Raw genomic sequence first — 18,403 nt, forward strand, 5'->3', positions numbered from 1 at the left:
CACTTTTCTGTGATCCAGCAACTAGAGTTAATGACTGGCACAGAGGGACCCTCTTCTGGCTACAGGGTCTGTCCTAATTGGCTGGGGATATTTTTACTGATCCTTCTTGTTAAAAGATGCTTATTGAAGCATTGTTGTTAGAATAACAGAATATAAATGACTGGAAGCAGAAACTGCTAGCTGCCTACTTCCTATCCACTTCTTTTTCAAAACAATAGGACTAATGAACACTACTACTTATCAAAAGAATACACACCCTAGCTTTCCTTGTGGCCAGATGTGTCCATGTGGTTAAATTCTAGCCAATGAAAGGTGATCAGACATTTGTGTAGACTTCTGAGAAATTCTCTTAAGGGGGAAGAAGAGTACCCTTCTCTGCTTCCTCCAGATGGCACCTATTTTTAATCTGATTGAGCACTCCGAAGCCTCTAGAGTGAGTTGCCTAGTTCAAAGCAGTTATTCTACGCTAATGAAATTGTGATTACAAGTGCCACACTCGACGAAGCAGAATTCTCTGACCTTGAAAGCTCATTTATCTGTACCCAGGGATAAGTCTAAATTATTTTCTAAGAATGTGGATGTAGCCTGACAGTAATGTGTACTAGTTTAGACCACTGTCTTTGGAGTTTGACTGTGGTTCTGCCATTGACTATTATCTGGGGCTCCTGACTACGTGGGACTATAGGCACACGCCACCACGCCTGGCGAATTTCTTTGACTTTTCTCTAGAGCCAGGGTCCACCTATGGTTCCCAGGCTGATCTCAGAGTTCTAGACTCAAGTGAACCTGAACCTCCCGCCTTGACCTCTCAAATTGCTGGGATTATAAGTGTGAGCCACCACACCCGGCCTAAATTTCTTATGTGCCATGAGACTACAAAACGTCATTATTATGGGCAGCTAGATGGAACGTGTAGGAATACACTATAGTGCCTTTTCAATTTTTCTGTATATCTTAAATCATTTCAATAGGAAACATTTATTTAAAATACGAATGTGGTTAACCTTCCATGAGTTTAAAGTACAAAGGCAGGTTCACGGTGTCGTCAGAATTCAGAACGCTGGTCGTAGGGCTGGGGGTGCTGGGAGGGGCTGGGCATGGTTGGCTTTGTGACCTGGGGGCTGGTGTGTTCCATCTGAGAATGTCTTTCAAGCTGTGCACTTTATTAATAAGTTTTTGTAAGTTTAACAAAAAATAAAGCAAATACGTGAAGCTTGCTTGGGTTGTTAAGCCTCGGGAACTTATCCAGCCACGAGCCCTGGCCCAGATGCTTCTAGAAGCCTGGAGGGAACTGAGAACTTTCCAAGGTGGCAGAGGCAAGGCCCTGAGGTGGGAGCGCACTGCTGCTCATCCTTAGCTGTGAAGGAGGTGTCCTGGTCGGAATCAGTGCTGGGTGCAGTGCAGGGCTGGAAGTCCATGTCCACATTGTGGCTCAGTGCAGTGAAAGCCAATCTCACCCCCTCCTCAGGGTGTTCCGCCTGCCAGCAGGTGGCCAGCTGGTCTTCCTGGGATACGGTGCCATTCTAGAAATTAGGTGCAAGTCTCTTGTCCGCAGATGGGGTGACCTGTTGCAGTGGGATGTCTCCCAACCTCCCTCAGTCCTGATGGGCCTGGGCAGGGCCTGGTGTCAGGGTCCCCATGGGCTTCCCAGGCTGACCCTGTCCCATAGTCCCGAAGCTGTCCAGGACACATTCAGAAGGGACACGGACCCAGCAGCTCTGTTCGAAATCATAATGGGGGAACCAAGGGTCCCCCACATCCAGGTCCGTCGGGAGACGGGGCATCGAGTTCCACTCCAGGAATCTCCAGGAACCCTGAGGTCTTCCCTGAGCCAGGGCCGGGCTGGGCTCACCCTGAGTGCCCACAGGAGAAGTATCTTCCCAGACAGCCTCAATAAGACAGAATGTGAAAGAACCAGGTGCCTGTGGCAGGGAAGCTAACAAAATGAGCCACTGGGACTGGGCTGGTGGACCAGGAAGGGTCTGCCTGTCCCCCTTGCAGAGGGTCTTCTTGCCACGTGAAGCCGGAACAGGCTTGGGTGCTGAGGACCCTTGCTCAGGTTTGGCTGAAAGGAAAACAGATATGGTCAGCGTCCCTAGTGAGCCCAGGCAGTCCTTTCTGGGCTGGGCTCCACCTGCCTGCGTCTCTGGAGTCCTCGGAGTCTCTGTGTGGCCCCCGTGGTCTGACACTGAGGACACACCTAGAGTCTGCTGATCCCAGAGGGAGGGGTGTGTGCTGCCTGGCATGGGGGAACTGTCAGGGCGTGGCAGGTGGCTCCTGGGACTGCCCGCCAGGGTTCAGACTGGCTGGGGGCTTCCCACCACTCACCCTCGTCCCAGGGCTGTTGGGCCTGGGATACAGCCCCCAGTTCGAACTCAGGTGGGAGGGGCCTTGGATGTCACCCAGCCCCTTGCCACCTCACATGGGGATCCATCTCCGAAGTGGGTGATTGGGCCCGGATGTGGGTCACCCTCTGCCCTCCTGGGCTGCCCAGTCCATGCTAGGACTGACTGTTCCCACATCTGGCTGAACTCTTGACTCTGGCTCTGGGCCTGGGGTCCCGCCTGTGCCCTCTCACTGAATGCTCTTGGGGTCAGGGACACCCGATTCCCTTGTCTCCCTGGCTCAAGGCTTTTTGTCCTGGCAACCTTGGAGGAGGCTGCAGCAGTGAGGGGCCTCTGCTGCTCTCTGAGACAGTCAGTGCTTGCAGGAAGGGGCGGGGTCTCCCACAAATGGGTCTGGCTCTTCCAGTGCCCTTGAGGGCCCTGTGAGGGGGAGAGCGAGACACCGTGGAAAGTGGGAGGGGGCTTGCATGCACAACACATCCAGTACACACGCACTGAGCGCCTGCCCTGAGGACGGGTGGGCCTCCTGTACTTCGTAGAGTCCAGGAGGAAGAGGAGGAGGAAAAGGTGAAGAGGAAGGCCCAGGTAGTAGGGTTGTGGGTCCCGGGCACTCCCCCACTATTGACTGCCCCAGAGGGTGACATGGGAGGGGACGTGGCACTGGAGCCCACCTGGGGGTGGCAGGTCCCCTTGCTTCCTTGTTAGTTTCTTCGTAGAGGCCCTAAGATGCTTGAGAACAGTGTCATCATCCAGTGTCCAGGTCTGGAAGAACTGGTTCTGAAAACGTGCCCACAGGCCAGACCTGGACGTCTTCATGTCCCACCTAGGGAGAGACAGGGTGGACATCAGGCCAGGAGAATTCCCTGGGAGGGGGCACAGCCCATACCCCACGACCACTTCAGTCTCCCACCGGGCAGTGCCGGATCCTTTTGTGTCCACCCCAGGGGCCCAGATGTGCACAGGAGGCTGTGGCTGGGGGACGACCTGGGCAGGGAAGTGCTCACCACACTCCCGACTTTCATCTGGGTCAAGTGGGGGATGGGCTCGGTGTCACTGTGCCCTGCCCAGCCCACCTGGCCAGACCTCCCTCTGGGTCAGAACAGAGGATCATGAGGACAGTGTGAAGAAGCTGCCCTCGGGCCAGTTGGGATCTGACCCAAGGGCTCCCCAGGCCCCACTGGGCACATGGAGACTTACTCCTCTTAACTTTAAAGGCAATGCTTGTGATCAGCATCAACACCTGTTCTCCTTCCAGCAAATACACATCCCACAGGCGCAGGATGAGCCCAAGAGAGATCTGTGGGGACAGCAGGTGTGGGAGAACCTGGCCCTTCCAGGCTGGGGCTGGTGGCTTGAGCTGCACACATTGGGGCACAGTCCCCAGAGTCAGTGACCTTCTCCAGGAGGGTTTGTGAGCCCTCCAGGGCGCTGGGTCAGACAAGGCCCTGCAGCTCCTCATGGGGGACACTCATTGGAGTGGGGATGTGGCTCCTGCAGAGAGGGGCTTGCCCAGGGCTTGAGGCTTCCCTGAGCTCTCCCAAGTTGAGTTCTGGCCCAGTCTGCCCATGAGGCGGGGCCTGAGCCCCAGTCATTGCCCTGGGATGACCCCTCGTGGGCAGAGGGTTTTGCTTGTGTGTACTTCGGGGACCTGCCTGAGCCTCCTGTGGGCTGTGGGTGAGCCAGATCCCCGGGCTGGGGAAGCAGGGCACTGCAGGGCAAGGAGGGTCCCAGAGCCAGGGTCTCCCTGTGCCTCCTTACCCCATCATTCAACATCCAGAGAAGCCAGCTTAAAGAGGAGCCCTGCGCGCATAGACCTTCCTTGTCCTGATGGGAGGAACAGAGGTGCTCAGGGCCCCCTGGGCTGCCCTAAAAATTCCTCCCTCTTCCAGGGCCCCTGAAGACGCTTCCCCTAGTGCAGAACACTGGGTGGTGTCCAGGGCTCCCCACAACACCCTCCCCTTCCCACCCTCCCGGTGGACACACTGCCCTTTGCCCTGCTCTGCGGGAGCTGGGCCCCCATCCCTGTGCCTCTGTCTCCTCCAGGGCAGGAAAGGAAACCAACTCCCAGCCCATGGAGAACCCGATGTCCCAGGTTAGGCCCTGGCTGGGACTCAGCCAGTCACCAGCCCCATGAGGGGCTCCAGTCTCCATTCCTCCAGCCCCACGGGATGCAGGGCCTCTGGGGAAGACCAAGGGGACCATAAACTCACCAGATGCCACAGGGTCTTGGGTTGTGACGTGGGGACCACATGCTCCTGATGGTCTTGGAACCCCTGGACTGTCCCACCATTTGGGCTGTGGAATCCTGAGAAGCCCCCAGCCCATCATGAAATCAGAGCCTTCCCCCAAGTTGTGGAGCCATCAGCTGGAAGAGCTGGGCAGCTGGAGAGACCCCCAAATCCCAAGGCCTCCCACCCTCACATCTGGTGACCCCACCATGTGGCCTTTGCCCTGGGGAGGTGGGGCAGGAACATCCCCTGGAGCCTGGCGGGAGGTTCCCCTGGAGGCCTCATGAACCACAGTGCAAAAAGGGCAAGCCTGACTTTGAGGCCACGACAGGACGGCCACAACAGGGTGGGTGCCGGGTTTCCTGGACATCTCCTAAAAGTGGGGTTGGGCCAGGGGACACGGGATGGGGAGATGCTGCCACCTGGGCTTGGTCGGCCCATTTGTGGGCACCAAGGGTAGTTGAAGCCCGGGCAGCTGTGGGGCAGGAGGACTCTCAGGGAGGGGAGAGTCAGCTACACAGAATCAGAGCCAGAGGCTGTGACAGCAGGACACAGAGGGCAGCCACAGGGAGGATGAGATGCCCTCCCCTGATGGGGATGAAAGGCGTCTGACTTGGGCTTTGGGGGTCAGCCGCAGACTCCTGTGGGACCCTCAGCAGAGACATCCTAAAGGTTCCCAACAAGCTGGCGACACAAGGAAGGTGTCTTGGCTGAAAGCCGAGATTGTCTGGCCAGGGTGGCCATCCCAGGGTCTGGCTGCATGAGGTCCCAGGGACGCTGTCCACCTACCCTGCAAGGAGTGCCTTCCACTGGCCAGCAGCTGCGCCAGTGCCCAGAATGCATCCTCTTCAGACAGATAAAGGAGGAACAAGGCCGCGATGTGGCTCAGGTCCCTGCAGTAGCCCACCTCCTGCAAGAGCCAGAGTCACCGTGAAAGGACATCACCTGGGAGGACTGAGGTCACCTGGGAGGACTCATGTCATTGGAGAGGGCAGAGGTGACTGGGGAGGCTTCCTCTGAAGAAGAGGCTTCCTCAGGGTGCAAATTCATTTCATGACAAGAGCCAAGTCCATCAGGCACTTCGGCACCTTGTCCAAAATGTCTCCTGATAGCACCACCCTTTGTGCGATGCTGCCAAGCTCCTGGGCTTTGGGGCAGCCCCAGGAGGAGGGCGTCATTTCTTGTTCTGAGAAGTGATGGTCAGACTCAGGTGACACTGGGAGTCCAGGCCCCGACTCCTTTGTGTCTCAGCTTGACTCCTTGAGACCACCCCCTTGCTTGGAGTTTTATGCCAGTGGTGAGCTGGAGTCCTACCTCCTATATCCTGGTGGGTCACAAATACTAACTTTAAAAGAAGCGATGGCACCCCCACCAGACACCCACTCCTGTGAATAGGGAAATACTGCCCGGGAACGTCACTACTGGGAATACTCACCGGGTTATACTCCGAATATGCCAGGAGGATGTAGAATAGTTTCTGCTGCCTAGGAGACAGAGAGAGGGGACTTTGGTTTGTTTTGTGCAGATGCCGTTAGTTTCAGTTTGTCTACAAAGCCTAACAACAAATCCCATTTCAGGTTCAGATGATTCACCAGATAAGCAGTGAGCTCTTCAGGGTCTTTGACTTTGAGGAAATGTTTCAGTAAAATCCACATCTGTGAAATGCAAATAGCCCAGCTGCACAGTGACTTGCCTGATCCTTTTCACTCTGAATGATTTTCTTTATTTATTTTCAGTTTGCACACACGCCAGCTCAGTCTTTGGATGTACAGTTCCTCCGTGGTTCTAAACCAATGTGCAGAGTCTCCCGGCCACTGCCCCAGCCCCTCCTGGAGCGACTCCTTCATCTTCCAAGTCTCCAGAGTGGCCCCTATGCACCCAGCGTCTCCCCGATCCGTCAGCCCCTGGCCACCCAGACTGTTTCTCAGTCCCTATGGTTTGGCCTTTTCCAGAATGGCCCAGGAATGGGAATCCTACGTGGTGGCTTATTGGATCTGACTTCTTTCCCTCAGCAAAATGCATCTAGGATCCACCCACGTTCGTCCGGGCATCACTGGCTCCTTCCCTTTTCTCACTGGGTCTTTCGTTTGAAGGGAAGACTAGCCTTGCTCTCCCCTTTCCCTGTTGAAGGCTGTCCCTGAAGGCTCCATGTGTGAGTGACGATGAATCAACCAGTGAACGTGGCATGCAGGTCTCATGTGGATGTCAGTTTTCACATCAGTGGGTTCAATATCTGTGACACTCTGGCGACGCGTGGTTCCAGTCCATTGAGCTTTGTGAGCCACTGCCCAACTGGCTGCCAAAGTGGCTGTGCTATGTCATGTGCCCAGCAGACAAGGATGACAGTTTCCAGGACCCCTAATCCCCCCAGCTTTTGGTACTGTCAGTGTTGCCTGGAGAGGCTCATAGGCCCTCCATCCTGCTACCCTCCCGTGGGTCCTGCCATGGGTCCCCGTGGGTCAGGGAGAGCACCTTTCACCATTGTGCATGATTTTGTTTGCTGCCTTCTGTCTCCTCAGGATCTCCTGGGTTCTGGTCCCACATGTTCCAGTCTGGCCCAGGGCTTGGAAGCAGGGAGTTGCTCGGTTCATGGTGCCGGCTGCTCCCTGAGCCAGGAGAGCTCTTGGTAGCTTTGTCATCCCTTCTGGCTGACCCTGGCTTCTACTCTGAGGAAGCCCCCATCCCTTTCATTCATGCCATCTCTGCTGGGACCCTGTGGCTCCCATAGGCTTACTTGGCTCCGTATCGATCCCTGAAGAAGATGTGAGTCCTTAGTGTCCCGCTCACGTCCAGGTCGATCTGGTGGATGTGTTCAGATGACCTCTTGCCCTTCTCCTTCATGACCTGTAGGGCAGGGCCAAGAGGAGGAAGCAGCCTCAGAACAGGTGGAAGACTCCCTGCCCCAAATGGCAGTCAGCACACACTCAGCACTCCGGGAAGGAGGGAAGCAGGGAGGTTTCCTTCTGCACAAAGCTGCTTTTTGGCTTGTTACTGAAGCCAGGGAGGGTCACCAGAGCCGAGGTTGTCTGTGGTGACTATGTCACCGTCCGTGCCCAGGATGTGCATCTGACCATCCCACCCACCCCCAGGCGGGGCTTGATGCTCCCTCCAGCTGGAGACCTGGGCCCCTGCCACGGCCTGTCCTGTTTGTTGTGCTCTGGCTGAGCGTACCTTGTATGTTCTGGGGTTTTTTGACTTGACTTCCTGTATGTTAAGGAGGACTGACCACACTTGGCCCCGGATGTTCATGGGAATGCCCTTATATACTCGATCTATCTGCTGTGGGCAGAAAATAACCTGGTGTCACAGGCCACGGGGTGACCCCAGTGAGGGCCAGAGCCTGAGGATTCTGGAAATCATTGGTTTTGGTCCCACGACCCCTAGGTAGAGGTGAGATCAAGCGGGGACAGGGTCTCCCTTCCCAGGACTGAAAGAGTAGACGGGCACTCAGAGTCAGAACTCTGATCTGAACCTTTTTCTTCCTTCAGGTCACTGGGGCATCCCTAGCCTTGAGCTCCGGGTGGTCCCAGCCCTAGATTCAGATTCCCTCCCAGCAAGGTGATGCTTCCATAAATAGGCAGGAAATCTGGCGATCAGGCCTACAGTCCCCTGGGTGAAGACAGTGTGCCACCTGCCCTCTGAGAGGCTGATGGTACCAGGTCACAGTCATGGGTACCTGTCCCCTGTCTCTCCAGAGAGTGGTTCCGGGGGCCTCTCCCTCTACACATTACTTTTTTACTGTTCTTCTGTGTCTCCCACTGTCCCAGCATTTCTATCCACTTGCTCTTTCATCTCATCTGCTACCGAATTTGCTGTCAAATGAGGAATGTTGGAGTTAGCAGAGCTGCCAGGCTTCCCAGAGCCGCCCGTGGATGCTGGGTCCTGGGCTCTAGAGCCCTGGTGGGACCCAGTTGGAAGGAGCCAGGGAAGGGCAGACCCTAAGGGTTGAGAGCCTTTGAGCAAATGAGCGCCAGTGGGCTGGCTTTGGGACCCCGGGACGTGCCATCCTCAGGCCACAGACAGACCAGTCTTAGGTCAGGTCCCAGCCTCTAGGTGGGGTCCTGACACAAGTGGGCAGCCACCCCCAAGTCAGGACTGTGCTTCTCACTTTGGAATTTTATCAAACTGCCAAAGTTACAGCAACCTGGGGTCAAGTACAGCAGGGACTGCTGCCCCTCCCAGTGACAGCATGTGGCCCTCAGCTGCCACTGCACAGGCCAGCTGCCTCCTCTGCCTCACGGACCACCCGCCCTGTCGCCCACATCCCTGGACCAGCCCCCCCATGCATCAGGCTCTTACTTTCGCTTCCCGGGCAGTGACAGGAGGGCAGCTCCATCTCCCTGTAAGGCAACATAGGCAAAGCTGAGGACATGCACAGGGCCTGGAGCTGCCCCAGTCTGAGAGCCGACTGACCCCCAGAAAGGACTGGCTGTGTCCCCATCCAGCTCAGGGCTCAGCCCGGGAGAAGGAACAGGGAAGTGAGGACAAGGGCCTTCATGTGGGGCTGACTCCCAGGAGGGACAGGACCTGGGAGAAGAGGGAGTGTGGGGCCAGCCTGGAGGGGTTACTGGAGCCCCTGGTGTGGGGGCAGTCAGGCTGCACAATAAGTCTGCCCCTCCTGTACTGGAGGTGGTGCTTTCTGCTGGAGCTGAGAAAGGTTGGCCCTGAGATTGGATGGGGGCCACCCAGGGTGGGTGACCGGGCCCTGACAGGAGTCCCTCAGGGAGTGACCACATTATGCTACCAGGGTCAAGGGAGCCTGCCCTGAGACCTGCCTGGTGCACCCTGGGTGCACCAGGGGCCCATTCCACTGACAGCCCCAAGGCCCTTGTAGGGTCTGACCTCCCAGTGTCCACCTGCCTCTCCCTGCATGTGAACCACACACCCTGCGTTTCAGAAGTGGCACAACTCATAAGCTCACTCCCACTCTACTTCCCCTGGGATCCTGTCTCTCCATCCTATGATCCCTGAGGGATGGGCTCCTCTTACCTGGCCCCAGATCCCTTCCCAGCACCAGACCCAGGGTCTTTAGCTGCAAGCCCTTCTGCCTCCCTGGCCTCACTGTGAGATGCCCAGAATGGGGCCCTGCCCGTCTTCTCCCCCATTCTTCTAGGACCACAGCCTCCACTGTCCATGCCTTTCCCACTTCCCCATGGGGACAGTGAGGACTGTAGCTCTAGGGAAATGGGGGACCAGTCAAACCTTCAGATGACAGGCCAGGCGTGGTGGCTCACGCCTGTAATCCCAGCACTTTGGGAGGCCGAGGTGGGTGGATCACGAAATCAGGAGATGGAGACCATCCTGGCTAAGCCGGTGAAACCCCGTCTCTACTAAAAATACAAAAAAATTGCTGGGTGTGGTGGCGGGCGCCTGTAGTCCCATCTACTTGGGAAGCTGAGGCAGAAGAATGGTGTGAACCTGGGAGGCGGAGCTTGCAGTGAGCGGAGATCACGCCACTGCACTCCAGCCTGGGCGACACAGCGAGACTCCGTCTCAAAAACAAAACAAAGAAAACCCTTCAGATGACTGTGACCTCAGCTGACATTTGACTGCAAGCTTACGAGAGATCCGAAGACAGAACCATCCCACTAAGGAAGAGGTACCCAAATTCCTAATCTAATAAATAGATATTTTTATATCTTTTAAGCTGCTAAAATTTAGGTTAATGTGTTGTGCAGCTATAGATAATTAACATAGATTTTGATGAAGTGCTGTCATAACAAATACCTAAAAATATGGAAGTGGAAGTGGCTTTGGAATTGGGCAGGGAATGGAAACTGGAAGGACTTTGAGGAGAGTGTTTGTGTAAGTCTAAGATGCCAGGCCCTTTGCACAAGCCTGATGGCATTTGGACAGACTGAGGACTTAAAGAAAAATGTTATTGGAAACTGAGCGAAAGGGGATCCAGTTAGGGGAACTGGAGCGCTAGGTGGGAAGGAGATTTTTCACTTTAAATTTTTTGAATATTTAGAGTATTTTTTTCTTTTCTTTTTTTTTTGAGACGGAGTCTCGCTCTGTTGCCCAGGCTGGAGCGCAGTGGCGCGACCTTGGCTCACTGCAAGCTCCGCCTCCCAGGTTCATGCCATTCTCCTGCCTCAGACTTCTGAGTAGCTGGGACTACAGGCGCCCGCCACCGCGCCCGGCTAGTTTTTTGTATTTTTTAGTAGAGACGGGGTTTCACCATGTTAGCCAGGATGGTCTCGATCTCCTGACCTTGTGATCTGCCCATCTCGGCCTCCCAAAGTGCTGGGATTACAGGCTTGAGCCACCGCGCCCGGCCTAGAGTATTATCTATATGAAAAAACTACATTGATGATATACAAATAATAATTTTAAAAATAAGGCTCTAGAAAGCTGGACATTGTGTCACATGCCTGTAGTGCTCCTTGGGCAGCTGAGGTAAGAGGATTGCTTGAGCCCTGGAGTTCAAGGCTTGTAGTGCACTGTGATTGCCCCTTTGAATAGCCACTGTACTCCAGCCAGGACAACAGAGTGAGATCCCATCTCTATTTTTTTTTTTTTTTTTTTGAGATGGAGTCTCACTCTGTCACCCAGGCTGGAGTGCAGTGGCACGATCTCGGCTCACTGCAAGCTCCGCCTCCCGGGTTCACGCCATTCTCCTGCCTCAGCCTCCTGAGTAGCTGGGACTACAGGCGCCCGCCACCACGCCCGGCTAATTTTTTGTATTTTTAGTAGAGACGGGTTTTCACCATGGTCTCGATCTCCTGACCTTGTGATCCGCCCGTCTCGGCCTCCCAAAGTGCTGGGATTACAGGCGTGAGCCACCGCGCCCGGCCCATCTCTATTTTTTAAATAAATTAATTTAATTAAATCAAAGAGGCCTAGAGTGTGATCTTCATAATTCAGGCTGACTCCTAGGGCTTCTGGTCCCTGCAGCTTCTTTTCTTCTCCACTACAAGGCACAGGTCACCACTACTCTGAGTGACCCCACTTCCAAGTGGACTGGAAAGTCCATGTGTTGGCCAGGTGTGGTGGCTCATTCCTGTAATTTTGGAACTTAGGGAGGCTGAGGAGGGAGGATCACTGGAGTCCAGGAGTTTCAGACAATCCTGGGCAACATGGCCAGATCTTGTCTGTACAAAAGATTAAAAAATTACCTGGGCATGGTGGCACACCTATGGTCCCAGCTGCTCAGGAGGCTGAGGCTGGAGGATCACTTGAGCCCAGGAGGTCAAAGCCGCAGTGAGCCATGTTTGCACTACTACTCTCCAGCCTCGGCAACAAAGCAAGACCCTGCTTCAAAAGATAAAACAGAAAGAAAGAACAAAAAAAGTCCATGTGTCACTGTCTCCCAAAGACCATGGCCAGGGTCTCCCATTGCACTTCAGGGGACAGAGGGAGCTTCAGAATACAGTTGCTCCTCACCTTGTCATGGGGCTACATCCAGATAAACCCACTGTGAGTTGAAAATAGTGTCAATCCAAAATGCATTTAATGCACCTAACCTATCAAAAATCATAGCTGGCCGGGCGTGGTGGCTCACACCTGTAATCCCAGCACTTTGGGAGGCTGAGGCGGGTGGATCACAAGGTCAGGAGATCGGGACCATCCTGGCCAACACGGTGAAACCCCGTCTCTACTAAAAATGCAAAAAAATTAGCCGGGCGTGGTGGTGGGCACCTGTAGTCCCAGCTACTCGGGAGGCTGAGGCAGGAGAATGGCATGAACCCGGGAGGCGGAGCTTGCAGTGAGCCGAGATCACGCCACTGCACTCCATCCTGAGAGACAGAGTGAGACTGTCTCAAAAAAAGAAAAACAAAACAAAATCATAGCTTAGTTAAACCTACTTCAAATATGTTTAGAACACTTCTATTAGCCTACAGTTGGACAAGATCATCTAACATAAAGCCCATTTTATAATAAAATGTTGAATTCTCATATGATTTATTGAATACTGTACTGAAAATGAAAAATGGAATGGTTTTGTGGGTACTCTATTGCTTTCTTCCACCATAAACTTGAACCATCATAAGCTGGTGAGCAGGGAATTGTTTGTATTTGGACTGGTCCCATAAATCTCTTTTCTTTTTTCTTTCTTTCTCTCTCTCTTTCTTTCCTTCCTTCCTCCTTCCTTCCTTCCTTCCTTCCTTCCTTCCTTCCTTTCTTTCTTTTTCTTTTTTTTTTTTTTGTTTAACAGGGTCTTGCTGTGTTACCCAGGCTGGTGTTGCAGTGGTACAAACACCATTCCTGGGCTCAAGAGATCCTCCTGCCTCAGTATCCCAAGTAGCCGGGATTACAGACACGTGCCACCACATCCAGATAATATTTAGCTTTTGCTTTTTTGTAGAGACGAGGTCTCACTTTGTTGCCTAGGCTGGTCTCAAAATCCTGGGCTCAAGCGGTCCCCCTGCCTCGACCTCCCAAACTGCTCAGATTAGTCACAAGCCATGGCGCCTGGCCTTTTTCTTCTTATTTTTCTACCTTCAGGAAGATTTTCTTGATCTTCCAGTGATTCTTTGGAATGTTTTATGTATTCTATCATACGTTAAATTTTTCAGGAAACTTGTTCTCTGATTGTTCCTTTTTTTTTTTTTTTTTTTTTTTTGAGATAGAGTCTCGCTCTGTCATCCAGGCTGGAGTGCAGTGGCCGGATCTCAGCTCACTGCAAGCTCCGCCTCCCGGGTTCATGCCATTCTCCTGCTTCAGCCTCCCGAGTAGCTGGGACTACAGGCGCCCGCCACCGCACCCAGCTAATTTTTTGTATTTTTAGTAGAGACGGGGTTTCACTGTGGTCTTGATCTCCTGACCTTGTGATCCGCCCGCCTCGGCCTCCCAAAGTGCTGGGATTACAGGCGTGAGCCACTGCGCCCGGCCAATTGTTCCTTTTTTAGAGCATGCTAATCTCATTTTGCAATTGCAGGATCTTCCCTCACCTAGTTGAAATAGTAATTAATTTTTACAGTTGTTTTTCTATTTTATGTATTATTTGTCTTCTCAAGGTTCCACAAATTGGTTCCCACCTGATTCATTTCATTGAAAAATTATTTTGTGCCTTTTCTGAAGACTGGAGTCATCCAAACAATGCCAACAGGAATTCAGACAACGTCTGTCTTCCTCTTTCATCATCTTTATCAAGCTACCTTTGAGGCCTCTATGTTGCCTCTTAACCTCTAAAGTGGCCGCCATAATTTTTTTTTTTTTTTTTTTTTTGGAGATGGAGTCTCACTCTGTTGCCCAGGTTGGACTGCAGTGGTGGTGCAATCTCGGCTTACTGCAACCTCTGCCTACCTGGCGCAAGCAATTCTCTGCCTAGCCTCCCGAGTACCTGGGATTACAGGCGCCCACCATCCTGCCCTGCTAATCTTTGTATTTTTAGTAGAGATGGGGTTTCACCATTTTGGCCAGGCTAGTCTTGAACTCCTGACCTCATGATCAACCCGTCTCAGCCTTCCAAAGTGCTTGGATAACAGGTGTGAGCCACTGCGCCCGGTGTGGCCACCATAGTTTTAAGAATCACAGCTGCAATCAAGGAAGCAAAATTTTCCTAGAAGCTCCCAGAATTCTTCAGCTTATACTTCACTGGCCAACTATGTTATGTGAGACTCTCACCTGCAAGACTATCTGGGAGAGAAAGTATTTTTCCCTCAGACTCTGGGGTAGAGGGGGAAAGCATGGTGGCACACGCCTGTAATCCCAGCACTTTGGGAGGCCGTGGTGGACAGATCACCTGAGGTCAGGAGTTTGAGACCAGCCTGACCAATATGGCAAAACCCCATATCTACTAAAAATACAAAAATCAGCCAGGCGTGGTGGTGCGCGCCTATAGTCCCAGCTACCTGGGGGGGTGCAGAGGCAGGAGAATCGCTTGAACCTGGGAGCTGGAGGTTGCAGTGAGCCGAGATCATGCCATTGCACTCCAGTCTGTTTGACAGAGTAAGACCCTGTCTCAAAAAAAAAAAAAAGGAATGAATAAATGAATGCCCTATGCTCTGAAGTTCATCCCGAAACCCCTACGTTAGTAGCCCTGCTTCCTAGGATGGTTAACAATGGAATCCTTTTATATTTGTCAAATGCTGTGCTAATGCTATCAGAAATTACTGGTGAGATTTGAGGAGGGGGATCAGTAAGGAGCATCCCTTTTCCTCAGTGTGAGTTCTAAACTATTGAGACATAAAGGAGTAAAATAGATATGGATTGCAGTATCACCCTCATTGCTGATGAAGGCCCGGATTGAGGGTGTGGCTTAGATGAACCAGGCAACAATCAACTTCCTAATGTCATACCCAGAATTAAATCCACCTGCCTGGTCATAGGCAGGACTGAGACACGCAGGCCTCACTGCAGGGCTGGCTGCAGGATGGCTGTGTTCACCAGCTGCCGATGGGAGGCCCCACCCAAGGGCAAGCAGGAGGCAGGCAGAGCTAGGCTTACACCGTCCTCTGCAGCTCACAGCCACCTCCTCCTTCCAAGAGGGGCTTGCGGGAAGGGGAGACAGGCCAGGAGGCTGTGACACTAATGGAAGAAACACACAGAAAGGAGTCTTTTCTCGAACGCCCAAATTATCAAGATTGTACTGTTAATCTTTCTCCATATTAAAGGAGAATGTGCCAGGCACATTTCAGGCCTGGTGCTCAAAAATAGTAGGTGCTTAATACAACTCAGCCTCCTTTCCTCCTCTTCTCCATTCAAATTCTTTCTTAACCAGGGTAGGAAGAGATTAGCCTTCCCCTCCTCTTTAACGTACTTAGACTTCTTTTCTCCCCAGGATTGCTCAGTTTCTCTTCCTGTGTTGCAATTCCCCGAGCAAGTGACTTTCATCAGGCAACCCTGGCGGCCCTGTGATATTGGGATAGTGGAGTTACGCCTCACGTGTCACATTCCTGCACCACGAAGTCAAATTGCAGTTAACAGACCCAGCTGCCCCTGTGGAGGCTCTCCTCTCCCTCCCTGCTCCAGGACTCATCCACTTTCCTTATGCTCCACTTCCAACAGGTAGAGGACATGTATCTTCTTTTTTGGAGCCACCGGGCATTTGAACCTCTTTCTCATGTTTGGGGGACTCCCACTTTATGGTTTGATAGGGAGGAGGTCCTCACCTTCTACTAGAGAAAAGGAAATGTTCTGTTTCCCCTTTCTCAGCCTCCCTTTTGCAACTACAGCCAGCGCATGTGACCAGGGCTGGTCAACCAGAGGGGCCTGTGCCAGACCTTGGGGGAGCCTGGTGGGGTCTGAGGGAGGCCAGTACTCCCGAGAATGTGCACCGTGGATGGTGGGCAGTGCAGCACATCTGAATTCCTGGCACAAGAGGGGCCGCTGAGCCGGCTGGGGACGCATTGAGGTTTCTAGGCACATAGGGCTTGGGTTGCGTTGGGGGTGTTGTCCCTGATAGTGCAGATTTTTTTTTTTTTTTTTTTTTTTTTGAGACGGAGTCTCGCTCTGTTGCCCGGGCTGGAGTGCTGTGGCCAGATCTCAGCTCACTGCAAGCTCCGCCTCCCGGGTTCCCGCCATTCTCCTGCCTCAGCCTCCCGAGTAGCTGGGACTACAGGCTCCCGCCACCGCGCCCGGCTAGTTTTTTTTTTTTTTTGTATTTTTAGTAGAGACGGGGTTTCACCATGTTAGCCAGGATGGTCTCGATCTCCTGACCTCGTGATCCGCCCGTCTCGGCCTCCCAAAGTGCTGGGATTACAGGCTTGAGCCACCGCGCCCGGCCTTTTTTTTTTTTTTTTTTTTTTGAGACGGAGTCTCACTCTGTCGCCCAGGCTGGAGTGCAGTGGTGCGATCGCAGCTTACTGCAAGTTCTGCCTCCTTGGTTCGCGCCATTCTCCTGCCTCAGCCTCCCAAGTAGCTGGGACTACAGGCGCCCGCCACCTCGCCCGGCTAATTTTTTGTATTTTTAGTAGAGACGGGGTTTCACAGTGTTAGCCAGGATGGTCTCCATCTCCTGACCTCGTGATCCGTCGGCCTCGGCTTCCCAGAGTGCTGGGATTACAAGCGTGAGCCACCGCGCCGGCCCGACTGTGCAGCTTTAAACCTAGTTTTAGGGTCTTGTGGTGGTTCTGTGAGCTGCCTGTTTACCTTACGATACATTTTCTTCATGCAGGCAGTCGGTGTCTATGGTTTGTAGCTGGGAACAATGACAGTGAGCAAGTAATTGAGTCCCTGACTTGGTCTTTCAAGCCTGACGTTTCCATCGGTTCTCCCTTGAAGTAAGAGAATACTTCAAGAGTGCGCAGGCTGCCTCTCAGGAAGTACAGGGGCGCACCCACCTTGTCCTGCAGCCTTTCTTCCCCTTGGTGGTGGGGAAGGCGGTGCTGTGGACAGTGACTAACTCAGAATAGGAACCAGGCATATTGGTCTTCATTTTGTCAAAACCAACCCAGTGACCTCAGGCAAGTCTCTTTACCTCTTGAGATTTTCTCGCATGTCAAATGGCCTGGGTGGAGATGCCAGACCAAAAGATGCCCCAATTTTAATACCATTTCTGTTCTGGAAGCTGGAGTCTCATTTTACTACTTCAGCTTCATGGAGTGTTTTTGTTTGGTTTTCCTGTAATAACTTGTGGTAACCATAGTTCAAGCAACAAAGCTTGATGGACTATTACTTTTATTGCACCTGCCAGTCCTGGTTTCCAGCCCCAGACTCAGCTATGTCCCAGCTTTCAAAGTCCAAGAACCAGGACTTTGCAATAGAGGGATTACAATAATGTGCATTCAAACTATACCTGGGGACTGGGGCTTAGGAATTCTGTCTTGAAGGCCGGGCGCGGTGGCTCAAGCCTGTAATCCCAGCACTTTGGGAGGCCGAGACGGGCGGATCACGAGGTCAGGAGATCGAGACCGTCCTGGCTAACACGGTGAAACCCTGTCTCTACTAAAAATACAAAAACTAGCCGGGCGAGGTGGCGGGCGCCTGTAGTCCCAGCTACTCGGGAGGCTGAGGCAGGAGAATGGCGTAAACCCGGGAGGTGGAGCTTGCAGTGAGCTGAGATCCGGCCACTGCACTCCAGTCTGGGCGACAGAGCGAGACTCCGCCTCAAAAAAAAAAAAGAAAAAAAAAAAAAAAAAGGAATTCTGTCTTGATACCAGTTATGAAAGGTGTCCCTTTTACTGATGGCAGGTGGGTGGTTTATAGAACAAGCCCATTCAATCTCTTTGGGACTTGAATCCTGGCTCTGAGTGACTTTGAGTGGCCTTGAGTGAGTGACCTCATTCAGGTTCCCACATGCTGTTTAATACTCTAACTCATGGGGTAGGGCTGACTTAACCTTCCCAAGAAGTTATGAGTTTCTCAGGTGCAGGGGCCATGCCTTAAATACATTTCACATCCCCCCGTCTTTACCCCTCGCTCACCTTGACATACGTGTATACCTGTGTAGGGGTGGAACATCTCTGTAAGACCCACCCAAGGAACTGACAACAGTGAGTGGCTCAGGGAAGATGGAAACCAGGAGGAGGGGACTTACTCTTCACTTCACATTCTTGAATATATTGCCATGAACATAATAGTATTTTTAAAACTGCCTAATAAAGAAATAAGAAAATTCACATCTCTGTTTTTATTTCATTTTGTGGAGGTAGAATCCTGGATTTATTCAACCCTCTATTTAGGGGCATCCTGATTTCTCCATCTTGCTAGGGGAAGTTGACTCACCTCTCATTCACCTGGGAAGGCTTCCCAGAGGAGGTGACTTCTGACAGATGAGTAGGAGTCAGATGAGGCAGGGTAGGACATGAGGATAAAGTATTCCAAGCAGGGGGAACATCATGAATGAAGTGTGGCCCTTGTGAGGAAATGCAAGGAGGGTAGAGGTGGGATGGGTGGAGATGAGGCCAGAGGGACCCACAGGTCGTTTAGGGCTCTTGCAGGACA

The 18,403-nt window shown here is 52.8% G+C and overlaps 1 pseudogene; it reads right to left on the reverse strand.

Moving 5' to 3' along the window:
• Positions 1-1,273: 1,273 nt before the first annotated feature.
• On the reverse strand, positions 1,274-8,358 carry LOC104678512 (annotated as a pseudogene).
• Positions 8,359-18,403: the final 10,045 nt, after the last annotated feature.

The sequence above is a fragment of the Rhinopithecus roxellana genome, chromosome 19 (genome assembly GCF_007565055.1).
Source record: "Rhinopithecus roxellana isolate Shanxi Qingling chromosome 19, ASM756505v1, whole genome shotgun sequence".
Lineage (NCBI taxonomy): Eukaryota > Metazoa > Chordata > Mammalia > Primates > Cercopithecidae > Rhinopithecus > Rhinopithecus roxellana.